The sequence below is a fragment of the Pantherophis guttatus genome, chromosome 3, assembly GCF_059756535.1.
Source record: "Pantherophis guttatus breed Tessera chromosome 3, ASM5975653v1, whole genome shotgun sequence".
Taxonomy (NCBI): domain Eukaryota; kingdom Metazoa; phylum Chordata; class Lepidosauria; order Squamata; family Colubridae; genus Pantherophis; species Pantherophis guttatus.
In genome coordinates this window covers 118406545-118418188 of record NC_142065.1, presented here as the reverse complement: position 1 = coordinate 118418188, position 11644 = coordinate 118406545, and positions in this window count along the sequence as shown.

Sequence of the window (11644 nt, the reverse complement as noted above, 5' to 3'; positions counted from 1 at the left end):
CTTACTTTCCTCCATGTAGATGTAGTACCATTAAGGACTACTTGAGAGACTGTCACAGAGTAGAGAGGGTTGACTTATTCGCCATATCACCTAAGGGTAGGACAAGACTGGACTCATCTGGACTACTGTAATGCTCTCTACATGGGGCTCCCCTTGAAGAGCACTCGGAGGTTCCAACTGGTCCAAAATGAGGCCACACAGGTGATTATGGGAGCGACATGGTGCACCCATGTAACACCTCTCCTGCGCGAGCTGCACTGGCTCCCGGTGGTCTTCTGGGTACGATTCAAGCTGGTTACCATCTTTAAAGCACTCCATGGCTTAGGACCTGGGTACTTATGAGATCGCCTTCTGCCACCGATAGCCTCCCACCGGCCGATATGCTCCCACAGAGAGGGACTCCTCAGGGTGCCGTCGGTCAAACAATGTCGACTCCCCAGAGGGAGAGCCTTCTCTGTGGGGGCACCTGCCCTCTGGAATGAATTGCCCCCAGAGATACGTATAATCCCTGACCTACGCACCTTTCGCCGTGCCCTCAAGACATTATTGTTTCAACAATATCCAGGCCATTTTCAGTCTCAGCTGGATACCACCATCATTTTCCATCTACTCTCCATTGGATCATCTCCTGATATGCCCACTGCACTAACTCTGTAAACCGACTTATACTTCTGGGCCTATGGATTGGCATTGCTCTATCTGTCCTCCCTAACCGAAAGGAGAAGTTTACCTTAGGTATGAGTATTGAGGGAGTCAGCCTCGGCTATTATTTCCATCGTTTCTGGACTATTCTTGGACTCCTCCCACTACCATGAAGGCAGTGGCGTTTTCCAATGTATACTACCTAAGACTTATATACTTTTCCGTTGGACTCTTAAATCATCATGGTTGATCCCCTGGTTATAAGCCATAACTACTCCCAGTAACAAATGTATTCGGTGTCGGAACTCCTCGCCCTGCGAGATTCTCCCCACTCGCAGGTTTGGCCCTCCACATTATCGAGGGCCTATCTCGATGACGGACTTTGGAGTCCAGAGAGATGGCATGGAGCAAGGAAGAATTTGTGGGGTTTTTTAGGGAAATTTTTTAAGATTTTAAGGGGTTCTGGGAGGGGGGTTTGTAATGATCTTTCTAGAGAAATTGGGAAGAAGACTCTGGGGGATGGGGGGGGAAATCCACCAGGGTCAGAGCCGAGCCCGGCACAGGGTAACGATTTGGGAGGTGTTGGTCGAGGGACTGGGAAAGGGATGGGGGACGATACCTATGAGGTTTGTACCATCAGCACGGTAGATGGGAGGGGCAGATATGGCGGGAGCAGGGGACCATATCATGTGTTGGGGGCTCGCACTCGCTGTTTGAGAGCAATTGCTTGCCCCGGTCCCCATGGCTCCTCTTGGAGACTAGGTGGCTTAGATACTCAGGATCTGGGCCTTCGGCTGATGTTATGCAATGCCAGGTCCGTGGTTAATAAGGCCCCCCTCATTCACGATCTTATACAAGAGGGAGGAGCGGACCTGGCGGGTATTACGGAGACCTGGTTGGGCCCGGAGGGTGGCGTCCCTCTGGTTGAAATGTGCCCACCAGGCTTCAGAGCATTCCATCAGCCGAGGGCCCAGGGGAGGGGCGGGGGGGGTGGCGGTTATTATTAACGAGGATCTGGATCCGAGGGAGACCACTGTGCCTCAGATAGCCGGATGTGAGTCCCTCCTTGTGAGGTGGGGCCGTGGGGTTCAGATGGGCTTGTTGCTTACGTACCTGGCTCCCTGCCGCGTGGCAACAGCCCTTCCTGAGCTACTCGACGTGATAGCCACGGTGGCAGTAGATACACCCAGGCTTTTAGTCATGGGTGATTTCAACTTGCCATCTGTCGGTGAAACGTCTGAGGTGGCTCGGGAGTTCATGGCTTCCATGACGGCCATGGACCTGACCCAGTTAGTTCATGGCCCTACTCACAGGGGAGGTCACACTCTGGATCTGATTTTTGTCTCTGGCCAGTGGTTGAGTGGTCTTGTTATAGGGGATATAGACATGGAACCCTTGTCATGGACAGACCACTCACTCCTTCGCCTAGATCTTCGAACCGCGACCCCTTGCCGCAGGGAGGCGGACCCAATTAGATGGATCCGCCCCAGGCGCCTGATGGATCCTGATAGGTTCCAGACGGAGCTTGGGCCATTTCCTGAGGATCTAGCACATGACTCGGCCGAGGACCTGGTAGCCGCCTGGGATCGGGCGGCTGGTGGGGCCTTGGACCGAGTTGTGCCTTTGCGGCCTCTGACCCGATGCTGATCCCGGGTGGCTCCTTGGTTTACTGAGGAGCTGAGGGAAATGAAGCGCCGTAAAAGACGCCTGGAGAGCGGTTGGAGGGCCAGTCTCGCTGAATCTGATCGAACACTGGTAAGGTCGCATATTAAGGCCTACCTAGTGGCGATAAAGACGGCAAAGTCTAACTACTTTTCCGCCTCTATTGCGTCATCAGGGAATCGTCCGGCCGCCCTGTTTAGGGTGACCCGCGCCCTGCTCCATCTGGGAGTGTGGGAGGATCCCTTAGAAGGCAGGGCGGAGGATTTCGGACAATACCTGTATGACAAAATCGCTCAGATCCGGGGGGATTTGGACTCTGACTGGGTAGATCAGGGCAGGGTGACGAGGAACAGTCTTGAGAATGTTATCTGGGAGGAGTTTGATGCTGTGACTCCCGATGATGTGGACAGGATTTTGGGGAGACTTAGTGCGGCCACATGTTTACTGGACCCGTGTCCCTCCTGGTTGGTACTGGCTTCCCGGGAGGTTACACGAGGCTGGCTCCAGGGCGTTATTAATGCTTCCTTGAGTGAGGGTCACTTCCCCGCTGCCCTGAAAGAGGCGGTGGTGAGGCCTCTCCTCAAGAAGCCGTCCCTGGACCCAGCAATATTGGCTAACTATCGTCCTGTCTCCAACCTTCGCTTCATTGCGAAGGTTGTTGAGAGTGTGGTCGCGCAACAGTTTCCACAATTCCTGGAGGAAACATCCTATCTGGATCTGTTCCAGTCAGGTTTCAGGTCTGGGCACAGCACGGAAACGGCATTGGTCGCGCTGGTTGATGATCTCTGGAGGGCTCGGGACAGGGGTTATTCCTCTGTTCTGGTCCTATTAGATCTCTCAGCGGCTTTTGATACCATTGACCATGGTATCATGCTGCACCGGCTGGAAGAGTTGGGAGTGGGAGGCACCGTGTTACGGTGGTTCTCCTCCTTTCTCTCCGACCGGTCGCAGTTTGTGTTGGCAGGGGGGCAGAGGTCGACCTCGAGGCCTCTCATTTGTGGAGTGCCGCAGGGATCGGTCCTCTCGCCCCTTCTGTTCAACATTTATGTGAAGCCGCTGGGCGAGATCATCCGTGGCTTTGGGGTGAGATACCACCAGTACGCTGATGACACCCAGCTGTACATCTCCACCCCAGGCCACCCCAACGATGCCCTTGAAGTGATGTCCCAGTGCCTGGAGGCTGTGCGGATCTGGATGGGGAGGAACAGGCTCAGGCTCAACCCTTCCAAGACTGAGTGGCTGTGGCTCCCGGCATCCCGATATAGTCAGTTGACTCCATCACTGACTATTGGGGGCGAGTCTTTGGCCCCCACTGAAAGGGCTCGCAATCTGGGAGTCCTCCTGGATAGGCAGCTGTCTTTGGAGGAACATCTGACGGCTGTTACCAGGGGGACCTTTTATCAGGTTCGCCTGATTCGCCAGTTGCGGCCCTTTCTTGATCGGGATTCCCTGTGCACAGTCACTCATGCCCTCGTCACCTCTCGCCTTGACTACTGTAACGCTCTCTACATGGGGCTCCCCTTGAAGAGCACCCGGAGGCTCCAGCTGGTCCAGAATGCAGCAGCGCGGGTAGTGATGGGAGCAACATGGCGCTCCCATGTAACACCACTCCTGCGCGAGCTGCACTGGCTCCCGGTGGTCTTCCGGGTGCGCTTCAAGGTGTTGGTTATCACCTTTAAAGCGCTCCATGGCATAGGGCCTAGCTATCTCCGAGACCGCCTGCTGCTACCGATGACCTCCCATCGACCCGTGCGCTCCCACAGAGAGGGCCTCCTCAGGGTGCCATCAGCCAAACAATGTAGGCTGGTGGCCCCCAGGGGGAGGGCTTTCTCTGTGGGGGCTCCCACCCTCTGGAATCAGTTGCCCCCGGAGATAAGAAGAATCCAGGACCTCAATGCCTTCCGTCGTTCCCTGAAAACCTATCTTTTTCAGCAAGCCGGGTTGGCTTAAGAAGAAATTTTAAAATTTTTAAATCCTTTTAATTAGTCTGCGATTTTTAATTTTTTGGGCCAAATTTTATATATATTTTTAAATGTTTTAATATTTGTATTCTATGTTTTTTATCTTGGCTGTACACCGCCCTGAGTCCTCAGGGAGAAGGGCGGTATATAAATTCGAAATTAAATTAAATTAAATTAAATTAAACAAGCTGGGCTGGCTTACACATGAATTTTAATGGTTTATTTTAGTTTTTAATAATATTGGGGCCAAATTATTTAATATGTTTTTAAACTGTTTTTTAAATTTCATGGATATATGTGTTTTATTGTTGGCTGTGCACCGCCCTGAGTTCCCCGGGAGAAGGGCGGTATAAAAATTTAAATAAATAAATAAATAAATAAATAAATAAATAAATAAATAAATAAGAAGCAATGAGTGGAAACTTATTAAAGAGAGTTCCAACCTAGACTAAGGAGAAATATCCTGATAGTGAGAACAATTAATCAATGGCACAGCTTGCCTGCAAAAGTTATGGGTGCTCAATCACTGGAGATTTTCAAGAAAAGATTGGACAACCATTTGTTCAGGATGAAGTAAGGTCTCCTGCCTTGGGGGTTGGACTAGAAGAACTCTAAAATCCCTTCCAGCACTATGATTCTATATCAGCTGTCAAATGAATGACATTTTAATTGGTGTATGAATTTTGATTGTTTTTTGAAAGGGGTCGGTGGGGTGAGAAAACAGGAAGTAAGGGAACAGAAAAATTTGGAAATGACATGAGTTTCTGAAAAGGAGCTCTGCAAAAGACAATATTTTGTCATAGGACCATTTGTCTGCCCTACTTTATGCTTGTGAGGCATGGAAAAATGGTAAAGATTGGCAGTATTTTTCCTAATTAAATGCAGCGTTTTCAGAAATAGTAATGATGGGAAACTTCTTTTAGAATTCATTTCTTCTCTGGATAACCTTCTACCTGTTTTGGATGAGTTTATACTTCCTTTGAAGGAGTCTGGGGGTTCTCATTGCTTCATAGTAATAACAGCTACTGTGATCTTCCTGTCTGATTGCAGAACCAGGAGTTCGCAAAATCACTACCTACCGTATTTTTTGGAGTATAAGACGCACCTTTCCCCCCCAAAAAAGAGGGTGAAAATCTGGGTGTGTCTTATATTCCAAATGTAGCCCCGCCCAGTTTCTCAAACGGAGGTTTCAGAGGCTGAAAAAGGCATCAGAAAAGAAGCTTCAGAAAAGAAGCCCCCAAACAGAGCTTCAGAAAAAAAGCCCCCAAACAGAGCTTCAGAGGCTTTTTTCCCTGAAACTCTGTTTCAGAGGCAGGAAAAAAAGTTTTTTCTGAAATGGAGTTTCAGAAGTTTCAGAGGCAGAAAAAAAAAGCAAAAAAAGCAAGGCACAGAGCTCACAACCAAGGAACCTGTTGCTAAAATTCACCTGTGGGAACAGCTGATTGGGGGTATTCCTGGAGGCCGATCCATCTGCCAATCAGATTTTTTCTTATTTTCCTCCCCAAAAACTAAGGTGCGTCTTATACTCCGGTGCACCTTATACTCCGAAAAATATGGTACTTGTTAAGTTCCCCCACTCCTCCAAGCATGGAACTAGGAACTTTATGGGCATTGACAATAGATTACAATATATTAAAGCTCCTAAATTACAATTAGGTAACACTACTACTTCATCATATGAAGCATGGCAAATGGCAATCTCACCTATGGTCAACAATGCCTAAAATGGTACAGGAGCCAGTGCTGTCAGCAGCTGCTTTTTTTATGCTGCTTTTTAGAATCTGGGTTGTGGAGACAAGCTTGGCATTGATGACAGTTTTATGCATTAGCAGAACTGACTGTCCCAGTCAGGCAAATATAGTTGAGAGATGAGATGCATATTAATAAATATGTATGAAATTAATGCTATGAATTTTGTTATATTTAAACAACTAATTTGGTTCCTTCTAGAGGCCACATAAGATATCATGCTATTGAGTTTCTATATTAAATAAGATAAACTGAGAAATGTAGTTTAATACTTAATTATTGCAAGCTTACATTGTAACATTTAAATTATAAAAACATTTATTGCAAAAGTCATAAATTTTGTGTAGATCAGTATTAATGGAAGTTGTACCCAAATCAAACACAAGGTGGTGCTATCACAATGCAGAATAACAGATTAGGGAGTACCTGCCCTCTTAGGGAATTGTAGCCAGATGGTAAAAGGAGTGGCATAAGACAACAGCAACAAAAAGATAGCTGAACTTAGTTTCTACACTGATGAGAGGAGGAAAATCATATTATAAAATGTAAAAACTGGACAGATAAAATGTCAAAAGGACAACCTAGAAACCTGTTCTTTCAACCATCTGCTCTGTGGTGAGCCTGAAACAATGGAAATGTATCTTAACAGCAGGCAAGTTTTTGCAGGGTTTTTTCTTTCTTTCTTTATCTTTGCATGTATTCAGCCATGTGTGAATGCATTATGTATTCAGTACCTGAGGAAACAAAAACTGGATTCTTGATTAGGAAGACCACACTTGGAATACTGCATCCAGTTTTGGGCACCAGAATATAAAAAAGATGTTGAGATTCTGGAAAGAGTGCAGAGAAAATCAGCAAAATTGATTAGGCGACTGGAGACTAAAACATATGAAGAACAGTTGCAGGAATTGGGTTTGTCTAGTTTACTGAAAAGAAGGACTAGGGGAGACATGATAGCAGTTTTTCAATATTTGAGAGGCTGCCACAAAGAAGAGGGGGGGGGGGTGAACTGATTTTCCAAAGAACCAGAAGGCAAGAGAAGAAATAATGGATGGAAATTAATCAAAGAGAGAAGCAATCTAAAACTAAGGAGAAATTTCCTAATGGTGAGGATAATTAATCAATGGAATGGCTTGTCTTCAGATCTTGTGGGTACTCCATCACTTTTAAGAGAGCCTTGAGAGCCAATTGTCTGAAATGGTATAGGGTCTCCTACTTGAAAAGGGGATTGGACAAGAAGACCTCCAAGGTGCCTTCCAACTCTGTTATTCTATGATAGCTAATATATTAAAAGATTTTAAAGTGGATGTTAAGGAACTTTCTTCTCAGAAAAACCAACTGAGCTTTAAGTGTTCCAAACAGTATTTTCATCTGGATCCTCATACAAGAAATGTGATAATAAAGAATAACATTAATTGGGAGATTCTATGGTAGACTGACCCTTGTATTCTACTCTATGAAATTGTTGGACTATGCATTGCAGCTACAGAATTGATATTGTAACAGATAGCGTGAAGGATAAGTATTACCAGTTTGTGACACAACAGCTATTGTGTCTCAAATATACCGTATTTTTGGAGTATAAGACGCACTCCCCCCCCTAAAAGAGGCTGAAAATTTGGGTGCGTCTTATACTCCGAATGTAGCTTTTTCAAAGCTTTTTTTCAGCCCTAATGAGGCACTAGCGAGTGAAATGAACTTCTGTGCTTCGCCTGCTTTTCTCATTGCTTCTCTCTCCAACAATCAGCTGTGCTTTAGAAGTTGTTTTTTATCCCCAACCATGGGATAAAAAGCGTGCTCGCACTCAAAACTAGCAAACTAATATGCTGAAGCTGACCAGACTAAGGATGCTAGCCAGATGAATACCTGGTAGGCAGATTTTTTTTCCTATTTTCCTCCCCAAAAACTAAGGTGTGTCTTATACTCCGGTGCGTTTTATACTCCGAAAAATATGGTAACATGACAACTGCTGACCAAGGTTCTCTCAGACTCACTTCAATGGCAATATTTAATTTTCAGTTTTCACTGATAACCCTCCAATGTTTGAAAGAGCCTTATATGATTTGCACTTATGAGCAAACAATATTCAAGGTCAGTTCATTGGATCAGTCCATGCTGTGAATATGGACACAGAACAAAATGGCAAAATTTATGTATTTACTTTTGCCTAGGAAGATTGGGGATGGTTCTGTATTATCTTACATCTCCATCAACTGTGAAAATGGGAATCTGTATGCCTTTAGATCTATGGATGATAAGGATATACAGATCCGAATCTCTTCAGTATTGGGACTCAGAATGGGGAGGTGAAAACTATGAGGCCGGTGAACATCTGAGACAGTTTCAAACACACTCTTATTGTGGCAATTAGGGATAATGGGCATCCTCCTCAGTCTGCCTCTGTGACCCTAAGAATTCTTCTAGTGGATTTCTCTGATCCTTACATGAAAATTATGGATAATCCTAACGGTGAAGTCCTGCAGGAGGGAGATCATACTCTAACACTATATTTGATTATCTGCTTGGTTGCCATCTCATTCATTTTTCTGCTTTCTGTCATAGTGTTTATTGTAATCTAATTTCAGAAATGGCAGAAATTCATGGGCAGCACTAATTCTGTATCTAATGTAATTTTGGGACACATTTTGCAAATGGTGACGGTCCTAGTTCTGATACAATTATGTGGTAGGTTGCACTGGTTGATTTTTGATGAGGCCTGTTTCCTTGGGTTTTTTTTTAATGGATCCTGTTTGCATTCAAATGCATACAAGAAATTCAACAGATTCCCATAAAACCAAAACTCATATTAAGGAAGATAAACTGATGTCCAAAATGGGAATAGTATTAAAACATTTCAAACAGTTTTACATTTTAATTTATAATATTTTATTATTTGAATATGTTGTCAACTATAGAATAGTTTTCTTGTGATTAATTCTAGAAAAAATTGCTTTGTCTGGTATGCATTTCTTAATAAATCTCTTTGTTGTGCCTTGCTTCTTTTTTCTTTTGTTTTCCTTTTTCACTGTTTCTCTGTATTTCGCTTTTGTAATCTTCATTCCTGACCATTTTGAGGAAGTCACAATCATATTTCATGTGATTCTTTGCATTTGAAAACTTACTTTGAAAGAAAAATGCAACAGATAGGGAGCATAGAGGCTTTGAATAAAGTAGCTCTTACTTCAGAAAGAATCCCTCTTATCCTTCTTATCTTCTCTTCCTAAGTTAGGCTAGATCTAATACTATTTTAGAGGGACGTGGTGATGCTGAGCTTGTCGATCGAAAGATCGGCAGTTCAGCGGTTCGAATCCCTAGTGCCACGTAACGGGGTGAGCTCTTGTTACTTGTCCCAGCTTCTGCCAACCTAGCAATTCAAAAGCATGTAAAAAATGCAAGTAGAAAAATAGGGACCACCTTTGGTGGGAAGGTAATAGCATGCCATACGCATTTAGCATTTAGTCATGCCGGTCACATGACCACTGTCTTTGGACAGTGCTGGCTCTTCAGCTTTGAAATGGAGATGAGAACTGCCCCCTAGGGTCGGGAACAACTAGCACATATGTGTGAGGGGAATCTTTATCTTTATCGTTATAGTAACATATAGGGACTTTTTCTGTGACTGAAATTAGTTAAATCTAAATGTAAAATGTGATCTATGTTAAATCTACTAACATACAGTCATGGCCGTAAATGTTGGCACCCCTGAAATTTTTCCAGAAAATGAGGTATTTCTTACAGAAAAGTATTGCAGTAACACATGTTTTGCTATACACATGTTTATTCCCTTTGTGTGTATTGGAACAAAACCAAAAAAGGGAAGAAAAAAAGCAAATTGGACATAATGTCACACAAAACTCCAAAAATGGGCTGGACAAAATCATTGGCACCCTTTCAAAATTGTGGATAAATAAGATTGTTTCAAGCATGTGATGCTCCTTTCAACTCACCTGGGGCAAGTAACAGGTGTGGGCAATATAAAACTCACACCTGAAAGCAGATAAAAAGGAGAGAAGTTCACTTAGTCTTTGCATGGTGTGTCTGTGTGTGCCATACTAAGCATGGACAACAGAAAGAGGAGAAGAGAACTGTCTGAAGACTTGAGAACCAAAATTGTGGAAAAATATCACCAATCTCAAGGTTACAAGAGATCTAGATTTGCCTTTGTCAACAGTGCGCAACATTATCAAGAAGTTTGCAACCCATGGCATTGTAGCTAATCTCCCTGGGTGTGGACGGAAGAGAAAAATTGATGAAAGATGCCAACGCAGGATAGTCCGGATGGTGGATAAGCAGCCCCAAACAAGTTCCAAAGCAATTCAAGCTGTCCTGCAGGCTCAGGGAGCATCAGTGTCAGCGCAAACTATCCGTCGACATTTAAATGAAATGAAACACTATGGCAGGAGACCCAGGAGGACCCCACTGCTGACACAGAGACATAAAAAAGCAAGACTACAGTTTGCCAACATGTACTTGAGTAAGCCAAAATCCTTCTGGGAAAACATCCAGACCAAGATAGAGCTTTTTGGTAAAGCACATCATTCTACTGTTTACCGCAAACGGAATGAGGCCTACAAAGAAAAAAACACAGTACCTACAGTGAAATATGGTGGAGGTTCACTGATGTTTTGGGGTTGTTTTGCTGCCTCTGGCACTGGGTGCCTTGAATGTGTGCAAGGCATCATGAAATCTGAGGATTACCAAGGGATTTTGGGTCGCACTGTAGAGCCCAGTGTCAGAAAGCTGGGTTTGCGTCGGAAATCTTGGGTCTTCCAGCAGGACAATGACCCCAAACATACGTCAAAAAGCATCCAGAAATGGATGGCAACAAAGCGCTGGAGAGTTCTGAAGTGGCCAGCAATGAGTCCAGATCTCTATCCCATTGAACACCTGTGGAGAGATCTTAAAATTGCTGTTGGGAAGAGGCGCCCTTCCAATAAGAGAGACCTGGAGCAGTTTGCAAAGGAAGAGTGGTCCAAAATTCCGGGTGAGAGGTGTAAGAGGCTTATTGACGGTTATCGGAAGCGACTGATTTCAGTTATTTATTCCAAAGGGTGTGCAACCAAATATTAAGTAAAGGGTGCCAATGATTTTGTCCATTTTTGGAGTTTTGTGTGACATTATGTCCAATTTGCTTTTTTTCCTCCCTTTTTTGGTTTTGTTCCAATACACACAAAGGGAATAAACATGTGTATAGCAAAACATGTGTTACTGCAATACTTTTCTGTGAGAAATACTTCATTTTCTGGAAAAATTTCAGGGGTGCCAACATTTACGGCCATGACTGTAGATTGTTATTGTTCTGATATAATTTAAACAATGTATTTCTGGGCACCCTCAGGGAAAATTATATTGCAATGCTAGAGTTGTATCCCCCTCTCTCAATGTGCTGTTGAACAATAATATTATTTTTTGTGGATGAGGTAAATGGAATCTCACCAACCTTAAGAACCATCATTTCCTGTGGAATCTTCATATTTTGAATAGGTAGAGAGTCTTCAAAACTATGATTTATTGCCTTTAACAGTAAAGGCCTTTACTGCCTTTAGAAGAGCGGATTCCTTAGACAGCCACATGGTGGCAGAATAGACAAACATATTACTGGGAACTCGGAATTTTGGTGTGAGCCGAAA